We start from the raw sequence: 25,891 nt of genomic DNA, 5'->3' as shown, positions 1-25,891 counted from the left end.
TCTTTCCGTGACATAGACTGACCAGTGAGAGCTATGATCCTTTATTGATGTAATCTGTTAAATACACTTAAATCAGTGTAGATAAAGGGGAGGAGACAGATTACAGAATGATTTTTAAGCCTTGAGACAATTGAGACATGGATTGTGTATCTGTGCCATTCAGAGGGTGAATGGGCAAGACAAAAGATTTAAGTGCCTTTTGAACGGGGTATGGTAGTAGGTGCCAGGCGCACCAGTTTGAGTGTGTAAAGAACTGCAACTGATGGGTTTTTCATGCTCAACAGTTTCCCGTGTGCATCCAGAATGGTCTCCCACTCAAAGGACATCCAGTCAACGGCAGGCCAGTGGTCGAAAAATGGGTAATTGATGAAAGAGGACAAAGGCGGCTGACGCAAAATGTGCAGAGCAACAGACGGGCTACAGTTAGTCAACTATAACAGTCCAGTACAACATTGGTGCCCAAAGACCAATAAAAGACTGCACAACTCATCGTACCTTGACACGAATGTGGTATGGCAGCCGACGATCTTACAGAGTTCCACTTCTTCCAGCAAAAAACAAGAAACTGCGGTTGCGGTGGGGCTAAGTAGAGAAAATACTGAACACTGGGAAATTGGAAAAACATGGCCTGGTCTGATGAATCCCGGTTCCTGCTGTTTCATGCTGATGGGAGGACTAGGGCATGGAAAAAACAAATGAGTACATGCATCCATCATGCCGCGTGTCAACATTGTAGGCTGGTTGTGATGGTGTGGGGTGTGTTTTCATGGCACATATTGGGCCCCTTGATAAAGTGGAGCAACATTTGAATGTCACAGGATATCTGAACATCATTGCCAATCAGGTGCATCCCTTCATTTTTTTCAGCAGGATAATGCCTCATGCCACAAGGCTAGGATTGTCCAGAAATGGTTCCAAGAGCATGCTGGTCAATTCAGTTTACTGCAGTGGCCTGCCCAGTCACCAGATCTCAATCCAATTGAGCATCTGTGGGATGAGATGGAATGAGCTATTCAGAGCAGATCCACTACCAGCCAATTTGACACAAACTGTGGGAAGCATTGGAGTCAACAGCGGTTTGATTCATCATGAAAGTTTCCATATTCAATTGTTCGATCCATGAAATATTGGAAGGTGAGAAATGGGTACAATAGGGGTTGAACAGTAGTCCTATAAATCTACCCTAATAATCCTCACTAATCCCGGAACTGTGATGACAATGTGCGCAAGGCTCCAGGTTTAAACCGCTATGTATTGTCTGTGTTCCATAATGATTCAAATAGGCTACATGTCCCAAATGATTGCACAACTTGTAATATGTTAGCCTAATGTAAAACACTATTGCTAGTGACCCTCAGGAACAACCACACGGACTTGACAGAGGAAAGAAAGGTAAACTAACAATGTAAGGGAACAATGCAAAATGTGTCATTTGTAAAAAATGTATACAAAATAAAACACTAATATATCTTGATTAGAGAACTATTCAACCCCCTGAGTCAATACATGTTAGAATCACCTTTCGCAGTGATTACAGCTGTGAGTCTTTCTGGGTAAGTTTCAAAGAGCTTTGCACACCTGGATTGTACAATATTTGCGTTCTTGTAAAAATTCGTCAAGCTCTCTCAAGTTGGTTGTTGATCGTTGCTAGACAGCCACTTTCAAGTCTTGCCATAGATTTTCAAGCCGATTTTAAGTCAAAACTGTAACTAGGCCACATAGGAACAATTAGTGTCGTCTTGGTAAGCAACTCCAGTGTAAATTTGTCCTTGTGTTATAGGTTATTGTCCTGCTGAAAGGTGAATGTGTCTCCCAATGTCTGTTGGAAAGCAGACTGAACCAGGTTTTCCTCTAGGATTTTGCCTGCTTGGCTCTATTCCTTTTCTTTTTATCCTAAAAAAACACCTTAGTCCTTGTCAATGACAAGCATACCCATAACATGATGCAACCACTACCATGCTTCAATATATGAGGAGTGGTACTCACTGACATGTTGTGTTGGATTTTCCCCAAACATAATGCTTTGTATTCAGAATTGCAGTTCTACTTTAGTGCCTTATTGCAAACAGGATATATGTTTTGGAATGTTTGTATTCTATACAGGCTTCCTTCTTTTCACTCTGACATTTAGGTTAGTATTGTGGAGTAACTACAATGTTGTTGATCCATCCTCAGTTTTCTCCTATCACAGCCATTTAAACTAACTGTTTTAAAGTCCGCATTGGCCTGATGGTGAAATCCCTGAGCGGTTTCCTTCCTCTCCGGCAAATGAGTTAGGAAGGACGCCTGTACAGTGAGGAGAACAAGTATTTGATACACTGCCGATTTTGCAGGTTTTCCTACTTACACAGCATGTAGAGGTCTGTAATATTTATCATAGGTACACTTCAACTGTGAGAGACGGAATCTAAAACAAAAATCCAGAAAATCACATTGTATGATTTTTAAGTAATTGATTTGCATTTTATTGCATGACATAAGTATTTGATACATCAGAAAAGCAGAACTTAATATTTGGTACAATTACAGAGATCATACGTTTCCTGTAGGTCTTGACCAGGTTTACACACACTGCAGCAGGGATTTTGGCCCACTCCTCCATACAGACCTTCTCCAGATCCTTCAGGTTTTGGTGCTGTCGCTGGGCAATACGGACTTTCAGCTCCCTCCAAAGATGTTCTATTGGGTTCAGGTCTGGAGACTGGCTAGGCCACTCCAGGACCTTGAGATGCTTCTTACGGAGCCACTCCTTAGTTGCCCTGGCTGTGTGTTTCGGGTCGTTGTCATGCTGGAAGACCCAGCCACAACCCATCTTCAATGCTCTTACTGAGGGAAGGAGGTTGTTGGCCAAGATCTTGCGATACATGGCCCCATCCATCCTCCCCTCAATACGGTCCAGTCGTCCTGTCCCCTTTGCAGAAAAGCATCCCCAAAGAATGATGTTTCCACCTCCATGCTTCACGGTTGGGATGGTGTTCTTGGGGTTGTACTCATCCTTCTTCTTCCTCCAAACACGGCGAGTGGAGTTTAGACCAAAAAGCTCTATTTTTGTCTCATCAGACCACATGACCTTCTCCCATTCCTCCTCTGGATCATCCAGATGGTCATTGGCAAACTTCAGACGGGCCTGGACATGCGCTGGCTTGAGCAGGGGGACCTTGCGTGCGCTGCAGGATTTTAATCCATGACGGCGTAGTGTGTTACTAATGGTTTTCTTTGAGACTGTGGTCCCAGCTCTCTTCAGGTCATAGACCAGGTCCTGCCGTGTAGTTCTGGGATGATCCCTCACCTTCCTTATGATCATTGATGCCTCACGAGGTGAGATCTTGCATGGCGCCCCAGACCGAGGGTGATTGACAGTCATCTTGAACTTCTTCCATTTTCTAATAATTGCGCCAACAGTTGTTGCCTTCTCACCAAGCTGCTTGCCTATTGTCCTGTAGACCATCCCAGCCTTGTGCAGGTCTACAATTTTATCCCTGATGTCCTTACACAGCTCTCTGGTCTTGGCCATTGTGGAGAGGTTGGAGTGTGTGGACAGGTGTCTTTTATACAGGTAACGAGTTCAAACAGATGCAGTTAATACAGGTAATGAGTGGAGAACAGGAGGGCTTCTTAAAGAAAAACTAACAGGTCTGTGAGAGCCGGAATTCTTACTGGTTGGTAGGTGATCAAATTAATTATTTAAAATCATACAATGTGATTTTCTGGATTTTTGTTTTAGATTCTGTCTCTCACAGTTGAAGTGTACCTATGATCAAAATTACAGACCTCTACATCCTTTGTAAGTAGGAAAACCTGCAAAATCGGCAGTGTATCAAATACTTGTTCTCCCCACTGTATCTTTTTAGTGACTGGGTGTGTTGATACACCATCCAAAGTGTAATTAATAACTTCACCATGCTCAATGGGGATATTCATTGTCTGTTTTTAAATGTTTTACCCATCTAACCAATAGCCCTTCTTTGCGACGCATTGGAAAACCTCCCTGGTCTTTGTGGTTGAATCTGTTTTTGAAATTCACTGCTTGACTGAGGGACCTTACAGATAATTGTATGTGTGGCGTACAGAGATGAGGTAGTCATTCAAAAATCATGTTAAACACATTATTATTATTATTGCACATAGTGAATCCATGCAACTTATGTGACTTGTTAAGCACATTTCTACTCCTGAACTTATTTAGGCTTGCCATAACAAAGGGTTTGAATACTTTGTTTAACATTTTTATACAGTTCTAAAAACATAATTCCACTTTGATATAATGGGGTTTTGTGTGTGTGTGTGTGTGTAGGCCAGTGACAATTTAATCCATTTAAAATTCAGGCTGTAACACAACATTTAGAAAAAGTCAAGGGGTGTGAATACTTTCTGAAGGCACTGCTGCCCTATTTATGTGGATAAGTCCGGCCATATCATTCTAAAGTGCATACATCAACTCGGTAGGTTCGCCGCTACTGTCAGTGCGCACAGGTTTCCATAGGCTACAGCCTCGGCTTGGGTCTCCAAATTTCGTCCCCACAAATTATGAAGCCATAGGCCTACAATTAGAATTCTGAATAACGGCACAGATATTTATACTTCACTGTGGAAAAGAGCCCGAAATATCTGTCATGTTGACATGCTTTTCAGTTTGCTGAAATATGACTGGTTTCACATATCTCTCCAGCGATCATAAGATAAAATAAATCTAAAACAATTGTAATTTATATGTACAATTCCCTTATCCAAACAGATTACTCAAATAGCTCTGTAAATTTGTAAATTTCAGTGCTTGGAGAATGGTGTTATTTGTATCGGGGGGGGGGGGGGGGAATAAAGATATTGTTCCACTTGGAACCGACAGGTTGCTCGACCTTATTCATCATTTCATTGCGCTTAAAGGTGTTGGAATTATGACGGAATTAAGTCAAGGTCAGTATACAGTGTGTCTGTGGACACCTCCGCCACATCTTCATTTCTTTGATCTCTACCCCAAACGAATAGTGGCTGAATAGTATGCTATTCTCATGCGTAACGTCAGAATACGCGTAGAGAGAAAAGTGCATCAAAAGGAAATTCCATTCCATTTACGCACGCTTAACTTTGGTCGGAATTTACCCCTATTAGTCTTTGTTCTTCATATCTGTGGCACAGTTATTGTCTTATCACAGATATAGCCTATACTGTAAAGCAATAACTGCATGTGCAAAAAATGTATTTAGAGTTTAGCTACGCCAGAATTTATTCTGAGTTATGATCATGTCTCAAAGTAGCTTATTGCAGTTTTTGGAAATTTTGGATTTTTATGGGCCCGAAACGTGAAATGAAGCAGGAAATTAAAAACCTAAGATAAGATTGTTTTCCCCCCCTTAAAGCCGTTGCTTCATGCAGTAATGCCTCATCATACCCGATTCAGGCTCTGCACGCACTCAAAAAGTGACTGGTATTCATTTACACAAAGTGTTTTGATTAAACCGCTTATTTTTTTTTGGAATGGTATCATGCGACTATTGAAAAATAAATATGCTAGTCTGTCACACATTGGTGTAATATGACATGCATACTGCCAATTGGGTTTTTATTAGCTTGTTCAAAACCCTGCATCCAATTTCCCAACTATCCATAAATAGCAGTCTTGTTCGACCTTGTTACTGGAAACTTAGCTGGAGTCTATCAAGACTTGTAGCATGTACTGTACATGTATGGGTGACAATGGATCACATTCAAGTCTCTGCTAGTCTTCGCTTTGTTTAACTTCGATGTGTGTGTATTTGTGCATGTGTGAGTGTGAGTGTGGGTGTATGTGCTGGTTTTTACAGTATAGGTCTACATCTCTGGGTGGTGATAATGATATCAGTCGTTTGGTTTGGACGAGGTGCAAGATTAGTTCAGTAACAAACTCCTAGCACGGTTATTTTCCTGGGTTTCTCAGAACTCCAGACCCTTTTGGCTGAATCAGTTATTTTTAAACCGGTCTGTGGGGGGAGAGATCCAGGGGGTTAGTGTCATATAATTCTACCCTGGGCACCCCCCCTTCTCACTGCTATCGTCCCATTCCACGGGTCTGTGTCAGTTAACCATGCGGTGACTCATCCACGCAGGTGTGCGTGTGTGTGCTTGCGTGTGCGTGGTGGGTGTTTTGTGTGTTATATCGGCTGTTACGATGTTTACCATGTTTCGTCTTTTACACAGATATAGTAAACATATTTGTGTTGACACACTCCCACAGGTTGTCTTTCTCCTGTCCAGTGCATCCTAGGCGGCTTCATTTGATCCTCCTTTACTCCTTTCCCACATTATCGCTCTGCCTCGACAGTCTCTCCCTGAGGGGCAATCACTGGTGACTGACTGTATGAAAAACAACTCAAGGTAAACAAGTCTCCAACTGCAGAGCCTGATATTGCTTTAATACCTCATGAGTGAGAGAGAGCAAGCACAGTAAACAGAGTATATCTTTAGTCACCTAATTTGAAAGGACCCAAATAGCCACCACAGCGGAAACCACCCCTACCCCCCCCCACTGTCACACTCTAAACATGGTTCCCATACCTACTACTATAATCACAGTCAGTGTCCGTGACTAGATGGTCACCAAAATGTTCTAACAAACAGAATCTCAAGACGTTTGTCTGATTTTGAACAAGTGATAAGAAAAGTTATTTGAGATGAGGGCGTTCTATGTGTCATTACCTGACCCAGGCTAATGGAAATCATGTCTCATCTAACTAGCCAGGCCCCCCACATCTCCCGTAGTTTGTCCCATTTCGTCTTTCCCTCTTCTCAGTAGGAGCACTTCTGAGGTGCTAATGGAGTCGGTAATGGAGAGAGACTGACTGAGCTCTGAGGAACATGTATCGGACACTCAGGTCAGTGATTCCATTGAGGCTACCATTCACACAGAAGACCTTTTTAATTATGTTATTTTAATTAACCAGCTAGCATTATGTCTATGTCCATTTGTCTACCCGCTCGCCTTGGCAGACTAGGCTGAATGCGCAGGCATTGTGTTCACTTGGCTTCCAAGGTCCCTGCCTCCTACTATATTTTCCATTCAGTCAAATTTATTTTTTTCTCTTTTAGATTAGCATGATAATACCCCACGGGGGGATGGATGGTGAGGTGTCAGCACAGGGTTGCTAATCAGATCAGTTATTATTATACTAAATGCACCATCGGTTAAACTAACAGTCGGAATTCCAGCATTATTCTCCAATACCAATGGGTTAAGAAAGGGGGAAGGAGAACAATGGCAAATTGTGGGCTATGTCTTGCTCCCTGGTGTCCACAATATTGTTCCATGGATCTTTCCCCCAGTGTAATTATGCTATGCTAATACCCTCCCCCTGGTCCCCAGTTATACCAGCAGCAGGGTTGTTCAGACTTCCAGATTAGACTGTGCTATGTCACGTTGTTGTAGATAATTTAAATAAATAAAAAGTCCTCCAGTGCCACCCCTGAAACATGAGCATATCCTGGACTGTTTCTCAGACGCTCTCTGTGGCGGTGGGGGTTTGACTGGAAAATCATTGGCTGAGCTTGTCGCCATGGTTTCAGCGTCAGGGTCTGGTGTGGGTCAGACCACCTTGAACTCCTCCGCTGGAGTGATTGTGTTGGCCTTGACAGGGTTAGACCGCTGCTCCTCCCCTTGACACAAGGACTTTCTTAAAGCCTGAAACAGGCAGCACAGACAAACCCCTGTCATGGTCTGAGGAGAGCCGGGTGAGGTCAGGGGTCAGGAGTTAAGGTGGAGTTGTGGCTTGACCTGAATACGGATTGATTTTCTTTGTGGCTGTCTGGGGAAGGGGGCGATGTGAGGGGGGTCAAGTCTTTTACCCACTGTTAAGACGTAGCGTATGGGAATGTGGTGAAGGAATGGCGAGAGACGAGTGGTCACAACATGCCTCTCCCTTCTGCTGGACTGTGTGTGTGCTCCTTGTGCTTTCGATCTCACTGACCCACAGCACTACACTGACCCACAGCACTACACTGACCCACAGCACTACACTGACCCACAGCACTACACTGACCCACAGCACTACACTGACCCACAGCACTACACTGACCCACAATAGACAGCTGAGAGGAGGAAAGACAGTTACTGGGTACTCTGTGTGCCCGATGAACATATTCTTAGTATTGCATAAATATGCTCCTCTCTGTGGTCTGTTCTTTTAACATTTTATGTAGAGCTGAAAAACTCCCTTGCTAGCCTTGCATTTTCTCCTAGTAAAGTTGTGTTTTGACAATGAGATGACATGCACAAGAGAGCTCTAGGGTTTAGCTTGATCTAAACTGATGATATTTTGATGATCTTTGAGTGGCAATTTGTAGCTCACATGGATGGTTCTCGATGCATTTTTAAAGAAAGGGCTCAGTTATGTGCACAAAGTTAGTCCCTTTCCAAAGTCTACATTGTAGTTGACAATTTAAATGTCTCAAGTAATCAGAGATATCAACATTGTCAAACCAGAAATTCTGGCACTCTCGCCTTAAGTACTTTTGAGGTAGTCCATGACATTGAAACGCAAACCGTTGTTACTACATCTTTGCTAATATTGACTGTAACTGAAATTTGGGGAGCAAACATACGCTTGAACAACGACCATTTTGGAGACTGCATTAAACCTTCGGGCAGTGACATGGTGGTCCACAGCTGTAGATGATCCCAATATCTTAATGCCGAGCCCTGGTCCTGATCCTGCACCCTGGGGCTTCATCCAGGATAATGAGCAGCTAAGTCTTCCCGCCTTAGTCTCTGTGATTAATCAAACTGCTGCAAGGTCAGTGGAGAGGACACAGGGTTTGGAAGAAATCTGTCCTCCTAACCTCCAACCCTATCCTTCATCTCTTCCTCCACGTGGCGAGATCTGAGATCTGTGGTTGTTGTCATTTGTGTTATTTTGCTTAATGGAGCTTTTCTGGTTTCTTTGGAGATGTTGTGGTATTTCACTGTTGAAGATCCATATTCAGAATCAATGCAGAATTGCACATGCGCATGTCAACACATGTTAACATGCAAGTGTGTGAGCTGCTTGTTTGTCCTTCCAACCATATATGGAAGCTTCTGAAAAGAGTAGAATAAAGTTGCAAATAAAACAAAAAATCCTGTAAAATGTTTCAGCGGCCAGAGTTGTACTTGATTAAGTACCAAGTTGTGATTACGAGCAGTGGATTGTGTAATGGTGTTTATATGTTAACTCAGAGTTTAGAGGAAGCCCAGGCTGGCCAGTTTAGAGGAAGCCCAGGCTGGCCAGTTTAGAGGAAGCCCAGGCTGGCCAGTTTAGAGGAAGCCCAGGCTGGCCAGTTTAGAGGAAGCCCAGGCTGGCCAGTTTAGAGGAAGCCCAGGCTGGCCAGTTTAGAGGAAGCCCAGGCTGGCCAGTTTAGAGGAAGCCCAGGCTGGCCAGTTTAGAGGAAGCCCAGGCTGGCCAGTTTAGAGGAAGCCCAGGCTGGCCAGTTTAGAGGAAGCCCAGGCTGGCCAGTTTAGAGGAAGCCCAGGCTGGCCAGTTTAGAGGAAGCCCAGGCTGGCCAGTTTAGAGGAAGCCCAGGCTGGCCAGTTTAGAGGAAGCCCAGGCTGGCCAGTTTAGAGGAAGCCCAGGCTGGCCAGTTTAGAGGAAGCCCAGGCTGGCCAGTTTTGTTGCCTTAGCTCTGGTGGTGGAATCATTCCCCTCTACTCACGTTACCCAATCAGAAGAGATTATGCTGGCACCGTTATCTCAAAGCCCTCTCTGATATTTTTTCCTTCCAATTTACATGTATGTTTTTCCTTTTTCAGGTGTTTTTAGGTCTTATGCTACACTTATGCTGCCTTGGCTTGGGTATCATACTTTTAGAGTGAGGCAAGTTTCTTATTTTTTAAGGAAAATAAGATTGTTCTCCACATTCAATATGTTAAGAGCCTTGAAAGCTTATTGAGCCCAGCAGATGCTTGCCTTTTCCCTTACTCCAGCCAAATATCTTTTGAAATTGCATTGACGAGTTGATCGCAGTGCACCAATCAGATAGTACGAGCATGATCCTAACAGGTGGCTTATTGATTTGTGGTGTTGATTAAACTGTGCAACCTTCCCCTCTTTCCTGAAGGAAAATAAAACACATAGCCCTACCCTCAAAAATGAATGTACTGGGCATTTGGGAGCAATTTGAAGTCTGGGACCTTTTAGTGCCTTGGTAATAATGTTTTGCTGTTGAACTTGAAATGGAATTTGGTTTCCACTGCACACAAGCGTTGAATATGTTATTATTTTGTGTTGTTCTTCCCCAGGCTGTGCTTTGAATTCTGAACTGATCCATTACAGCTCTTACAGATGGCAAGTACCAGCATTCATCGATCAACATTTTGCTACAGACCAAAAAATAGCAAAACAATAGTATATTGGCCAGAAGCCCACGCATATCACGCAATCCACAAATAGGCTGTTATTGATACACTGTAGTTTAGATTTTCTCTCTTTGTGCTCTTGGCCTTTTTCACTCAAACTGGGGGCAGAGTGAAACTAGAACAAAGTACAAATAAACAGAGCTATTATAAAATTTGAGACAATGAAGAAGAAATAAGATGGAGAGTCTGTCCGCCTTGACCTTAACTGAACCAGCGTTCGCATGTGGCAGCCAGCATGTCATTTTTTTGTTTTAATCCAGGGGCTTCTTTTTTTAACAAGTCTTTACAGGTTGAACTACCTGCTGGGTTTTCGAAGAACTAGGTCACATACCCGACCTTGACCATTTGTCACAATTAGCTTTGTCTAGAATAGATAAGGACCTAGTGTTGGATCTAGGTCAATTGTCTCTAATCATGGCCCCAAAAACGTTCAATCACAGATGATTTTGACCGACCAAGTTCAGTCTAACTATAAATTGGGGGGGATGCACTTTCTTGAGGCTCTGCTGAATCGACTGGCAGAAGGAATTTTAATTGTGATTGATGGCCCTCATGTTAAGCAAGGCCTTGTCGCGATTTGGGATTTCTGTAGTGTACATTTTTTGGCCAAGGACTTGGATAACCCTCATAATATGCTATAATTCACAACATGAAGCATGCACGGCAAGAGCATGGACATCCATTTAAAAAATTGGACCTAAATCTAGGTGTCAGGCTATCCAGAGGAACAAAATCACTTACGAAACCCACAGATTGTTCTTTTTCATTGTTTGAAAGATCTCTTTGCCATATTGTCAGAGAGTGGAGAATTCAAAAAAGCTTTCTCAAACCACTCTGTGCTGAAAGGGGAACTGGCAAAGTGAAGCCTAATTCTCTTGAAGCAGATTGCCAGAACAGATTGTGTTCTGAGATGCCCTGTGATTTGGCGAGCTCCAACTCTCTAGGATTTGTCAACAGATTTTCTTCATAAGCTGCCCATTATCAATGTAAACTAAGTGCACTTTTGTTAACTTCCTTTCTCTGAATAGAGAAGAACCTGCAAAGAAACTTGTCCTCTTCTGCTTTGTTAGTCAATGGAATTTCTGTTCTGACATCTTAAGCACAGGACATTTTAAATGTCTTGCTTTTTTTTCACTGACCAGAGTTGACTACTTCAATTGTCCATTGCTGCTCTTGTTATTTCCAGAGTACATTGCCATTTTATTGTTTGTCTGGGTCTTTCCTTTACTATAAACCTGGCTATAGTATAGAGCAGGGGTATCAAACATACGAATCCGGCCCGCGGATGGTTTGAGTAAAACATTATTATTTTATAATAATATACTTGTAGTCAGTCAGGGCGCATAGAAAATTATATTTATAGAGGACAGTGTTTTTGCAATTTTGACGGCGAGGAAAAAGTTGACAGACACACAATTATTATGCAGGGTTGGTACATATCGCCTTCTCATATTATTGACCTGCTGCATTTTGTTTTTAAGAAATAGTCAACTCGTTAAGGAACTTTATGTACTAGATGGGAACCCTGCTTCACAATATATGAATTGCTGCATGACAGAGGGATTTAAATGATGTGACATGCAGGACCTCTGAGGTGTGAAAATCTTAATTTGCCCTAAAAGCCCGATTTTGATTAAAATGACCACATAGAGCAGAGGTTATTTTTCTTGGCTAGACCATTACATATTGTGAATGTCTAACTGTACGTCACTCTTGAATTTGTCCCTGTTTAAATAATTTGTATTTTTGTTTTTGTTTAGATTGTGGATGTCTTCACTCGGGGTGGCGATCCTAACCAGCCAGTGCCAATAATCTATCCGTGTCAGCTGGCTGAATCTCTGCAGTCAAATTTGTCGAAAGTTAAGGTAAGAATGCAGTGAATATTAATTGCAGTGAGATGAATGTTGATTGGGAGTTGTAGCTCTGGCTATGAACTTTCTTCTTATTGTTTAATCTTTAATAATTATGAATAAGAGTGGTTTGATAGGATAGGGGCACGGTCGGGTGGCTGGAGGCACCCAGTGACAGATTGATAAATGGAAGCCGTGGAAAGGTTATTTAGCCACTTTTTTAATTCCTTTAATGACCTATATTATTCATTGATTAAAATATTTTATCAAATCTAATCTACAGAGCTGAGTAATTTTCATGAGCATAACTTTGAATTATCCTCTCATTTTGTTTTTGTAGAAGTAGATTAGACTTATATTATCATGTTATACGTTTATTAGCATGACAATAGCATATTGATGTGTAGGCCGTGGTGGAAAGTGGCTCAGATTGCATTATGGCCATCCCGCCAGTCATTGAAAAAACAGCTGCATAGATTCCCCTAGTGACGGTAGCCTAGATGAAGAGGCATCCTGTCTGGTCTGACAGTCCCTGGCCACCATGACCATGGACAGTAGAGGACAGGGCCAAGGTGTGCTGGTGACAGGCCATCTCACGGGATGGGTCTAAACAGATGGTTGGCCAGATGCAATCTAGCTGTGACCTTGGACCAATCTGAGGGTAGAACCAGTGCAAATGTCTTAAAAAAACATCTCCATAATATCAGTCGAAGACCCATTTTACAGTACTTTGTTATTGTTTGGTGTCTGTTAGTGAGTGATTTACATTATTTTGCATTTTGAGGACATACAGAGGCATCATTATAGCAATTTCTGAAAATATGCAGTCTTTGGGGAGTGTGTCCCTCTATCGCTTAAACAGCAGTTTGTCTCTTCTCAATAATTCGCATCTCACCTGCCACTTGACCATCCAGGGCTCTCAGAGGAGATGCCCCAACCCTGACCCAATTCAAACAGCCAGATCCAGAAAACAGGAGGAGCCTGGGGAATGACTGCCACCATCAGCCCTACCAGCCCTGCAGAGTGATTTAAGAGCAGTGAAGGGAGGGGCATGACAAGAGCTGGATGTTGGATTGGGACCGGGGGTGAGGTTAGAGGTGTCAGGCATATAATTGGGGTGAGGAGATCTCGGGGTAGATAGAGAGAAGCTTTATTAAGTCAGTTGAACTCGGATGTGGCCCGTCCACCTCGCTTTCCCACACACCCACACATACAGGCCAATCTTCCATTTCCACAAGAGACTCTGTTCAACAAAGGCGTAGAGGGCAAACTCCTCAGGCTCCTTTCAATCAGAGATAAGACAAAGACCTAATTAATCTACAAATGCTAGTGGGAAGGCTATCTATGTTCCTGTGTCCAAATGGTTGTCTGCTCCTCTGACACAGTTCCAGTTGAAAATATATGCTACTGTCTAGTTCTGTTTAAGGACTGATTAGTTAAATGCAAGTGTGTTCAGTAGTTTCAGGGCTTTTTTATTTGTTTCAAAACCAGTTTGACGCGACCCTTTTTTAAGTGATGGGGTTCTGCACTACCTTGATGTAGTGCAGAAATGTGTTTTTCATTTTCTCACACAGTAAATGCTAAATTGTTAATACTCTGTCATTGAAGTCCCCCCTTCGCTCAGGCTCTTATTCTGCGGTGCCCTGTAGAGGCTTGTTTTCAAAGCCACTGTGAAGGAGAGGGACACTGACAGCCTGGACACAGCTCTCTTTTCTTGAGAAAATTGTTGAGCAGCAAAACAAGAGAAAGTTGATGCAGAGAGGTCACGGGCAGAATTAGCTGCCTCCCTCAGTTTCTCCCACCACAAATTGGTTTCCGAGGAACTCAAGAAAGAGACTGGCTCCTTGTGTTCTCTGCTTCCTTAGTAGCTTGTTAATCCCCAGCTCTGGCCGGAGGGGAAATGCTTGCGCACACACTACCCCTAAAAAACGACCCCCTGTCCTCCTACCCAATCCTACAGGGGCTTGCTAATCCTGTGCCTGGTCATGGTGGGGAGATTGCTGGAATTTTCAAAACCCGTCTCTGGCCAGACTTCAAAGTCACAGCGATACAAGGCTTGAGAAAGTGGGCTGGGTGAATGAGGTCCGCTGTGAGCAAACCCGCTCCGAGGGTCACCTCAAACGTTACCTATGCACTTTCCCCAAGGCAACACAGAGGCGTTCACAGTCTCGAGGGGATAGTTTTGTTGATTGGGGTACTGGGTAGGGGATAGCTGGTTTGGCAGATGTGTGTGGAGGCTTTCTCTGGCCATAACCTGTGAAACCTGACAGAAGGATGGTGGGCCTGTGAAGCTATTTATCCCAATTTGAAGAGCTGCAGCCAAATTGAAAGGTACCATTTCAAGTGAATTTCAGGGGAAACAATTAATTGAAAACCCCTCCCTCCCTTCCTTTAAGTCTTTTTAATTATTGAACTGACAAACTCCTAATTCTGAATATGTGAAGTTTTGATTGATCCTCATCATTTATAGTAATAATGATACCTTTACCTTGTGCCAATCCTGTCAGATCATGTTAAATGAACTGTCATAACAAGTCTATCTATGTACAGGCTGTATCGTGAGTCAGGATTTTGGCTCTGGGTGTGTTAATTGTGAGACATCTCACTGTTTATAATTCTACAGAATACTGCTGCTCCTTTGCCAAGAATCGCTCCAATTACTACCATGTAGATTATTTTTGGGTCCTCATACCCAGTTAGATTCTCAGATAACAATTTGCTTGATTGGAGCAGCAAGGATTCATGCCAGCTGAGTAGGATTTTCAGGATCATTGCACTTACTATTTTTTGTGATCAACAATAGTTTACTGTCTTAACAAGCCTGTGATAGTAATTTTTTTAATATTTCATAGTTTTATGTTCAGCATCTGTCGCTCTTTCTTAGAAATGATTTAACACAATAACATACTGGTTATTACAATTGGCATGACTAATCTTGTGGGCTTCAAATACAAAGCATTTAAGTACAAATGTTTGTGCCCATGTGCTTGTTAGCTTGATTTCCATTCCATTTGGTCAAACTATCTAAAATATTTGTCCTCGTTTTGTGTCTTCCTCTTGAGTTATTTGTCTCGTTATTTAAATTTAATCAGAAGTCTTTGTTGCTTGGACGGTTCAGAGGGCTCACTCAATTTAAACCCTTGATTAGAATAAAGGAATAATTACAGTGAAGGACTGCTTACTCCTGATGATAACTTGCCTGCTCGCTTGTTTAACGAATGCAGCATGTCCGTGCAACCTGGTAATTAGCTTAAGTGGACTCCCTGGGCTCCAGAGTATGCTTTTTGCCTTCCTTGACCAGTAAAGTGCTGGGATGTGTGGCGAGTGGGATTCAGCCATAATGCTCTCTGCCATTTGCTGAACCCAGCTAAACATGTCACTGAGACAGCTTTGCCCTAGGCTAACCCTGCATAAGAGGTCAGCAAGGTTTAGTAGAATAATGAGGATTTTCTGTTACCTACGGATACATTAGTAGATGTGATGTTGCAATTCATTGAGCTTATTCAATTAGCAAACCCTAGCCTATTCTTTAGTGCAGATCTTTCTCTACAGATTGATTTACATACCTTTTACCTATTTGTTAGAAGGGTGACAAGAATACTTGATGTCTAGGTCAGCTTTGAAATTTCAGAAATATGACTTAACATCTCAAAATCAAATTGTATTTGTCTCATGCACCTAATACAACAGGTGTAGACCTTACCGTGACATGCTTACTTACAAGCCCTTAACCAACAATGCATTTTTTTTTAAGTAAGTAAGAAAATATTTGCTAAAAAAAATTAAAAAGGGAAATAAAGTAACACAATAAAATAACAATAACAAGGCTATATACAGGGGGTACCGGTACCGAGTCAATGTGCGGGGGTACAGATTAGTTGAGGTAATATGTACATGTAGGTAGGGGTAAAGTGACTATGCATAGATAATAAACAGCGAGTAGAGTTACTATGGTGTATTCTGTATCAGGGCTCTAAGCTTACCTTTTTTAACAAGGAGCATGTGTGCGCCTAGATTGAAAAATCTAGGAGCACACAAAGAAATTTAGGAGCACAATGAAAAATATTTGAAGTAACAAAATATTTTCTTTGTAGTAATGATGCAATCAAGACTGTCATGAATCTGCGCTCTGTGTATTCTCAGTGGCACTCAGGGGCTGCGGTACAGTGAAGTAATCATTGCAACAATTATCATCTGGGTGATTTTTATTGTAGGCGCACTGGTGCTCCTAAATAGAAATTCCAGCTCGCACAGCAAAATATTTAGGCGCATATGCAAGTTAAATGGTCGCACTCTAGAGCCCTGTGTTTTTGGAGTGTATTTTGTCCAGCGTCCACAAAAACAGTGCCTACCCTTTGCAGGGAGCTGGAGAGACAGATTGTATTGATCTGGCCATGAGACGGATGGTTTATGTGAAAGATTGGTACTGTAAGCAGCCATGGACTTTGAGTTGTCTGCATAATGTGGAAGAACCAGTCTGATCAGCGATATTGACAGTGGAGCAGGGCTTGGAGATTTACAGTGGCATGTTTTCCACTGAGCTGTGTTGTTTTTCCTCCTCCTTCATCCCTTCTTTATCTGTCAAGGGACTTCTGGGTTATTACAATGTGGAGACTGTTAGTATTTGCAGTAGAACACAAAACCCCCAATCAGAATTTCTCTTGCTTTCGCTTGGAAATTATATGGTGGAGTTGGATGGTTTTGTCCAGTGAAGCATTTGTTAGCGTTGAGGGGGATGTTTGCTGGTAGTGGTATCCTGCTGTGACTGCTGCAGCACGCTACAAGTTCTATCTCATTGACTCTCCTATTTCATATAATTGATGTTTACAAATTCTCTAGGTACAGCATTACGGGGATTGCAGTATTAATTGCCAACGTCTTCTGAATAGGTAATTGCAAGCAGTTTGCTGGAATATAAATGCACTCTGCTTGTGTTTAATTGAGTTTATTAATATGGAAGTACTACAGGCCCATTTCATTAATAAATACAGACACTAAAATAGTTGCTTTCCCTTACTTGACCTCTCCACATTTATTTGACTCCTCCCATTCATTTCCATTAGTACATGGCTGTGCATTTCAAGGACATTTCCCAGGACATTTCACATTTCCTATTTCCGTGTTTATAATGTATGTGATTATCTTACCTTTTCTCCCGAACCGTGACCTTGCATTTTTTCAGCCAATTGAGTTTGTAGTGCAATCCGGAGCTTCCTAGATTTAACCCCCTTTCTTATTACAAACCTTCCCTTCCCCACTGCCGTTTGTCTGTCCCATGATGAATGACCTCTCTATGGATGCCGACACCGGTGGATTGGACATGGTCATTAAACCTCTTGGTCCTGAGTCCCCTCCCCATTCTCAATATTATCGGCTTGCTCCCTGCATATGTGTGGGTGAGCGAAATTAGTTCATCTTCATTCATCTTCCACCAGGGCCTTCGTCCCTTCCTCCATTCAATATCCAATTTCTCCCAGATTATGTACAGTGCCTATAGAAAGTCTACACCCCCTTGAACTTTTTTCATATTTTGTTGCATTACAAAGTGGGATTGAAATAGATTTAACTGTACTTTTTTGCCATTGATCTACACAATACTCCATAATGTCAGTGAAAAGACAATTCATTTTTTAAAACTAATTAATAAACATTCAATAATTAAAATATAGTCGTTGCATAAGTATTCACCCCCTCTGTTTAGGCAAGCCTAAATGAGTTCAGAAGTCAAATGTGGCTTAACAAATCACATAGTAAGTTATATGGACTAATAATAATAGGGGTTGATATGATTTTTGAATGACTACCCCCTTCCAGAAAACTGAGGATGGATCAACAACATTGTAGTGACTCCACAATAATGACCTAAATGACAGGGTGAAAAGAAGAATACAAATATACAGAATGCACTTTTGGGCCTAAATGCAAAGCCTTATGTTTGGGTCAAATCCAACACAACACATCACTGAGTAACTGCCTGGTGGTGGCTGCATTTTGGGATGGTTATGCTTGACATCAGCAAAGACTGGGGAGTTTTTCCGGATGAAAAGAAACTGGATGAGGCTAAGCACAGGCAAAATCCCAGAGGAAAGCCTGCACCAGACACTGGGAGAGGAATTCACCTTTCAGCAGGACAATAACCTAAAACACAAATCCAAGAGTTGCTTACCAAGAAGACCGTGAATGTTCCTGAGTTGCCAAGTTACAGTTTTGACATAAATCTGCTTGAAAATCTATGGCAAGACTTGAAAATTGCTGTCTAGCCATGATCCCCAACACCTTGACAGAGCTTGAAGAATTTTGAAATAATAATGGCCAAATATTGCACAATACAGGTGTGCAAAGCTCTTATGAGACTTACCCAAGAACGCTCACAGCTGTAATTGCTGCCAAGGTGTTTCTAACATGTATTGACTCAGGGGTGAATACTTATCTAATCAAGGCAAATTATTTTTATTTTTAATTAATCTAAAAACTTTGACATTAGAGTCTTGTGTAGATCGTTGACAAAATGTTTTCAATTACATCTATTTTTATCCCACTTTGTAACACAAAATGTGAAGAAATCCAAGGGGTGTGTAGACTTTCTATAGGCACACTGTGTACCTACCGCTGCTACCATGCTCCACCGGCACCCTCCTTCCATATCTGCCAGGTCAAGCCTGAGAGAGGGGTTAAGCGCCCTCCTTACGAGCACCTGTATGACACAGAGAGAGGCGGATGAGAGCAGACTGAGACGAGGACAAGGAGGGCAGATGAAGAGGTGGAGGGAAAAGGAGATTACTTAGGGCAGACCAGGGGGGTGAGGGAGGTGATAGATGCCATGTACTTTGTGATGGGTATTAGGATGGAGCAACCTGAAACCCCCTCCACACACACACACACACACACACACACACACACACACACACACACACACACACACACACACACACACACACACACACACACACTTGCTCTCCATCTCTATCAATCTGTTCATCCTGTTGGTGGTTATTTTCAATCACCTGCTCCTGTGGCTATGCTAGCCCTCTCATCCACTCCATTATTTATTCCCATCTTCTCTTCCTTTCTTTTCCTCCTTCCTTATCTTCACTCTCTCCAGATTTTTCAATATGCCTGTGATTGGTTCACTGATGCGGTGTGCTCTCCAATCTCATCCCTATTCATAGTCTTCTGAACACATCTCTTTCCCCTCCCTCCCTCCCTCCCTCCCTCTGCATCCCTCCAACACACTTGCCACTTTCCACTTCTTATGTCTTTGTTTAAGACATTTTGTTTGGCTTTATAGTCACTTTTACTTATTCGATTGACTTCCCTCCAGTAGTTCGTTGACATTGCATCACAAGCGAAATGCTTTGTGAGCTCTTTAGCACCAGCCACAGTGTACCATTCACTTTCCATAATTACTGCTGAAACAAGCAGCTCGGGGAAGTTACGCTGTCTACTGACAATCTCCCAGCCTTTATCACCCACCGCTAAGGCTTTCTCTCACTGTGTGGCTGCCATGATTACCTTGCAGAGCAGAGTATGTAAGTGAGGTACAGTGGGGAAAAAAGTATTTAGTCAGCCACCAATTGTGCAAGTTCTCCCACTTAAAAGATGAGAGAGGCCTGTATACTTCATCATAGGTACACGTCAACTATGACAGACAAAATGAGAAGAAAAAAAATCCAGAAAATCACATTGTAGGATTTTTTATGAATTTATATGCAAATTATGGTGGAAAATAAGTATTTGGTCAATAACAAAAGTTTCTCAATACTTTGTTATATACCCTTTGTTGGCAATGACACAGGTCAAACGTTTTCTGTAAGTCTTCACAAGGTTTTCACACACTGTTGCTGGTATTTTGGCCCATTCCTCCATGCAGATCTCCTCTAGAGCAGTGATGTTTTGGGGCTGTCGCTGGGCAACACGGACTTTCAACTCCCTCCAAAGATTTTCTATGGGGTTGAGATCTGGAGACTGGCTAGGCCACTCCAGGACCTTGAAATGCTTCTTACGAAGCCACTCCTTCGTTGCCCGGGCGGTGTGTTTGGGATCATTGTCATGCTGAAAGACCTAGCCACGTTTCATCTTCAATGCCCTTGCTGATGGAAGGAGGTTTTCACTCAAAATCTCACGATACATGGCCCCATTCATTCTTTCCTCTACACGGATCAGTCGTCCTGGTCCCTTTGCAGAAAAACAGCCCCAAAGCATGATGTTTCCACCCCCATGATTCACAGTAGGTATGGTGTTCTTTGGATGCAACTCAGCATTCTTTGTCCTCCAAACACGACGAGTTGAGTTTTTACCAAAAAGTTATATTTTGGTTTCATCTGACCATATGACATTCTCCCAATCCTCTTCTGGATCATCCAAATGCACTCTAGCAAACTTCAGACGGGCCTGGACATGTACTGGCTTAAGCAGGGGGACACGTCTGGCACTGCAGGATTTGAGTCCCTGGCGGCGTAGTGTGTTACTGATGGTAGGCTTTGTTACTTTGGTCCCAGCTCTCTGCAGGTCATTCACTAGGTCCCCCCGTGTGGTTCTGGGATTTTTGCTCACCGTTCTTGTGATCATTTTGACCCCACGGGGTGAGATCTTGCGTGGAGCCCCAGATCCAGGGAGATTATCAGTGGTCTTGTATGTCTTCCATTTCCTAATAATTGCTCCCACAGTTGATTTCTTCAAACCAAGCTGCTTACCTATTGCAGATTCAGTGGAGGACAGAGGAGCCTCTTAAAGAAGAAGTTACAGGTCTGGAGAGCCAGAAATGTTCCTTGTTTGTAGATGACCAAATACTTATTTTCCACCATAATTTGCAAATAAATTCATTAAAAATCCTACAATGTGATTTTCTGGAATTGTTTTCCTCAATTTGTCTGTCATAGTTGACGTGTACCTATGATGAACATTACAGGCCTCTCTCATCTTTTTAAGTGGGAGAACTTGCACAATTGGTGGCTGACTAAATACTTTTTTCCCCCACTGTACAGTATGTAAGCAGGGTTTTTCACACTTCTGAAGGAAATCACTTCCATAATGGCACCATACCTAAGGTCCTCCAAACAAAAGGGTTTCAATTGCAGAAAGCTCAAAACTGCCAAGACACCATCTGGGTTTCCATGGTGATTCTGCACTCTCCGTGCTCTAAGTGGAGAACTTAAATTCCATTACTCTCAGATTGCCCTGTCAAGCACACTTTTGCAGAGGTTTTGTTCTGTCTTTGACTCCTGGCCTACTCCAGCGCATGGGGCTATAGAACATGGGATCAAGCTGTCAAGAGTTGGCAATTGGGCAGAGCAGGTAGACAGGGGACACTTTCTCCAAGGTTAGGTGATTCCCTGTAATGATTTCTGAGAAATGTCTCTTGTGCTTATTCAATAGAATGGGTAATGGTATTTATTTACTGTATGTGAGAAACGTCACATTCTTCCATTGCAGCCGTACCCAGAACTGCATCCCAAGGGATTAGAACCATATGCAGTAAGGGAAAAAACAGGCAAAGTTGTTTAGCTTAGACCATTGAAATAATTAGCCACAGCATTACTCAGTCTATATGGCTTTGTGGCCACTGTTTGTGCTTAAGTGTGCCGTGAAATAGCTGTTCTAGATCGGTCAGTGTGAGTGTGTGTATGTGTGGGTGCCTGCATCTGGCTGTTGAATGGGTGGAACTCATTCAACAACTAAAAAGAAAAGCGGGTGTAACTGCTGGTGGAGAACGCTCAACAAAAACAAGTGGAAACAGGTGTCACTACCTGCTTGCAGTCACCTGCCCTGGGGTGGAGGAGACCAACCAGTTCTCAGAAAAACTAGCTAAACGATGACACCAACACAAAGATGTGTGACTCTGAGTTCCCTCCTCTCATCGTTTCGCCCTTCCCAGTGTCTCTTAGAGAGGGTGAAGAGGTAGAGAAATCCATAACACTCGTCTACTGCGGATGCAGGACTCTTCACACCTCCATCTCAAAACACTTCCCACCAACCCTGGCTACAATGCAGTGGTGAACGGTGTAAAGATTGGGAGAACAGAACAGAGCTCAGCTAACAGTGCCATTTCAACCAGGCAATGAATGTTTGAGAGCCAGTTTAAATGGTTCAGCTACAGATCTCTGAATTTGCCCTCCATAATTTCCAGTCAAATGTTTGAATGCACCTTTTCACATGTGAGTTCCAAATATCTCTAACGGTCGCCCCAGCGTGAGTTTTTTTTAATGTGCGTGATGTCAGAATGCACTCACTGTTCCAAAATGTGATTGTTACGCAACAGGACAGTTAACCTGCGCTGCCCTCAAACCAAGGCACGCTGCCTGCTAATTATCTATGGGCTATGTTTCAACTTGTCAATTTTAAATGATTTTCTAACTGCTTTTATTTTTTAATAATAGTTTGAATTGAGGTGTGTTCCACCTCATTAATTCACATAGAAGTAGCCCATTTCACTGTTGCGTACAATTGAGGCATTACTGAGCCGGACAAACTTCTTTCTTCAACAAGAGCCCATGCACATCCCAGTGTTTCCCCAGATCAAGTATGCAGACATTTGCGCATCTCCAGTCAGAACAGAAAATGTTTCCCCCTGGCGCCCGCGTGGCCTTCATTGTTGTTTTCCTTACTAATAATAACTTTGGACATGTGTGCATTCCTATCAAAGTACAGTTGAAGTCGGAAGTTTACATACACTTAGGTTGGAGTCATTAAAACTTGTTTTTCAACCACTCCACAAATTTCTTGTTTACAAACTATAGTTTTGGAAGTCGGTTAGGACATCTACTTTGTGCATGACACCAGTAATTTTTCCAACAATTGTTTACAGACAGATTATTTCACTTATAATTCACTGTATCACAATTCCAGTAGGTCAGAAGTTTACATACACTAAGTTCACTGTGCCTTTTAAACCGCTAGGAAAATTCCAGAAAATGATGTCATGGCTTTAGAAGCTTCTGATAGGCTAATTGACATCATTTGAGTCAATTGGAGGTGTACCTGTGGATGTATTTCAAGGCCTACCTTCAAACTTAGTGCCTCTTTGCTTGACATCATGGGAAAATCAAAATAAATCAGCCAAGACCTCAGAAAAAAATTGTAGACCTCCACAAGTCTGGTTCATCCTTGGGAGCAATCACCAAACGCCTGAAGGTACCACGTTCATCTGTACAAACAATAGTATGCAAGTATAAACACCATGGGACCACGCAGCCGTCATACCGCTCAGGAAGGAGACGCGTTCTGTCTCCTCGAGATGAACTTACTTTGGTGCGAAAAGTGCAAATCAATCCCAGAACAACAGCAAAGCACCCTGTGAAGATGCTGGAGGAAACAGGTACAAAAGTATCTATATCCACAGTAAAACGAGTCCTATATCGACATAACCTGAAAGGCCGCTCAGCAAGGAAGAAGCCACTGCTCCAAAACCGCCAGACTATGGTTTGCAACTGCACATGGGGACAAAGATCGTACTTTTTTGAGAAATGTCCTCTGGTCTGATGAAACAAAAATAGAACTGTTTGGCCATAATGACCATCGTTATGTTAGGAGGAAAAAGGGGAAAGCTTGCAAGCCGATGGACACCATCCCAACCGTGAAGCACGGAGGTGGCAGCATCATGCTTTGCTGCAGGAGGGACAGGTGCACTTCACAAAATAGATGGCATCATGAGTAAAAGGAAAATTATGTGGATATATTGAAGCAACATCTCAAGACATCAGTCAGGAAGTTAAAGCTTGGTCGCAAATGGGTCTTCCAAATGGACAATGACCCCAAGCATACTTCCAAAGTTGTGGCAAAATGGCTTAAGGACATCAAAGTCAAGGTATTGGAGTGGCCATCACAAAGCCCTGACCACAATCCTATAGAAAATGTGTGGGCAGAACTGAAAAAGCGTGTGCGAGCAAGGAGGCCTACAAACCTGACTCAGTTACACCAGCTCTGTCAGCGGGAATAGGCCAGAATTCACCCAATTTACTGTGGGAAGCTTGTGGAAGGCTACTTGAAACGTTTGACACAAGTTAAACAATTTAATGGCAATGCTACCAAATACTAATTGAGCGTATGTAAACTTCTGACCCACTGGGAATGTGATGAAAGAAATAAAAGCTGAAATAAATAATTCTCTCTACTATTATTCTGACATTTCACATTCTTAAAATAAAGTGGTGATCCTAACTGACCTAAGACAGGGAATCTTTACTAGGATTAAACGTCAGAAATTGTGAAAAACTGAGTTTAAATGTATTTGGCTAAGTTGTATGTAAACTTCCGACTTCAACTGTAAGTGCCTTATTACATTATCGTTATATTTCTGTATATCGTGTTGTTGTTTCTACTGTAACACACCGTATTTACGTATGGAGCATAATGCATTTACTGTTTAATTCACGTTTTCAATTACTGGTAACAAATCATGCATTCCGATTCTTGCATACTTTTTTGAAGGTTGTACTGATTATGATGAGATAATGCTAATCTAATTGCCAGCTATGTGTGGCACCATGTTTGTTGACATCATACAATGGATTCTGGTTGTCACGTAAACGTCTGTCAGACTAAAGATGTTATAACAAAATGAGGTAAAGGGATAGTTCACTCGTCTTTCGAGTAAACTTCCGTAAGTGAATGATGGTAGACGACACACCCACTACAACATGCATACTGCAAACAGACCCAACTCATCTTGCCACCTCTTATCTTTGGTTGACGCGAAGGGAAAAAAACATGGCGGCGCGCTCAAACTACCTATCGTCAGATTACTTTGGACTTTTAGAAAGTGTTTTACTCAATTATTTCGAGCACTGGTGAGCTCACCCGTGATGAATTGTAAATAGTAATTACTATTAACTAATTAATATTATGGTTTCTGTCAGCCGAGATTTAGCTAAATATAACCGCTTGTGTTAGGTCACTCTTTCCTCAGCACTAGGACTAATGTAGCCTACATTTTTCGGTTTGGATGAGAATTGTGTTATGCTGTCACTACTTCTGTGAATGTATGAACATTGCATCCAAAAATAAACTTCTCACATTGAGGACATAACATTGTAAAAACTGTGTGCAAAATGTTTCTGTGAAAAAAGTGTGGCCAGCTAAAACGCTGACTGTCACGTCAATCGTAACTGGACGTTCTAAAGAAGTGTTCTAATCACACCGGTTTGAACGTACGCTGCAAGGATCACTGTAGAACGATCACACCTGTTTGTTCGTACGTATCAAAGGGTTAAAACCGGAACTTTGAAACGCACACAAGGTACAGTAAAAAATGTCTGATTGGACTGGGCCTGTATTCTATACGTTCCCAGAAGTCAGTGGGATGAAGAACACTGTTTATCCCTCTCCCCTCACACTTTTCTCCGTCTCTCTTTCTCTCTTATTATGTCATTTTCTTTCTCCACTGGTGTGTTCCTCTCCTCCCTTTCAAATTGTAATGCTGCAGGAACATGTTGGAGCGCCCTGGCCGAGAATTGACTCTACTCCTAAAAGCTTTCCTTTATGGACGCTCACGCAGGGTTTCCAAGGCATTGACCGCCATTTGCCGAGAATCTGGTCTCTGCTGAATCATTCGAGCAATGGCCCCAGCTTTTCACCACAGCACCTAGGGTTTATGATTATGATTATTGTTATTGCGGTAATGAAGTGAAGGCTGAATAAAAACATGTGCACAGTGTTGTCCTCTCTGTACTCACCCCCATTTAGG

General features: G+C 42.4%; 1 protein-coding gene across 1 annotated transcript in view; it reads left to right on the top strand.

The window, feature by feature from the left end:
* LOC311109735 (semaphorin-6D-like) overlaps positions 1-25,891 on the top strand; it is a 142,934-nt gene that overhangs the window by 8,243 nt on the left and 108,800 nt on the right. Inside the window, exon 2 of the mRNA XM_084152707.1 lies at positions 12,121-12,225. The gene's annotated coding sequence lies outside the window, so the exon portion shown is untranslated. The remainder of the gene's footprint in view (positions 1-12,120; positions 12,226-25,891) is intronic.

The sequence above is a fragment of the Coregonus lavaretus genome, assembly GCF_964263955.1.
Source record: "Coregonus lavaretus genome assembly, chromosome: 3".
Lineage (NCBI taxonomy): Eukaryota > Metazoa > Chordata > Actinopteri > Salmoniformes > Salmonidae > Coregonus > Coregonus lavaretus.
This window is presented reverse-complemented; position numbering and strand designations above follow the sequence as displayed.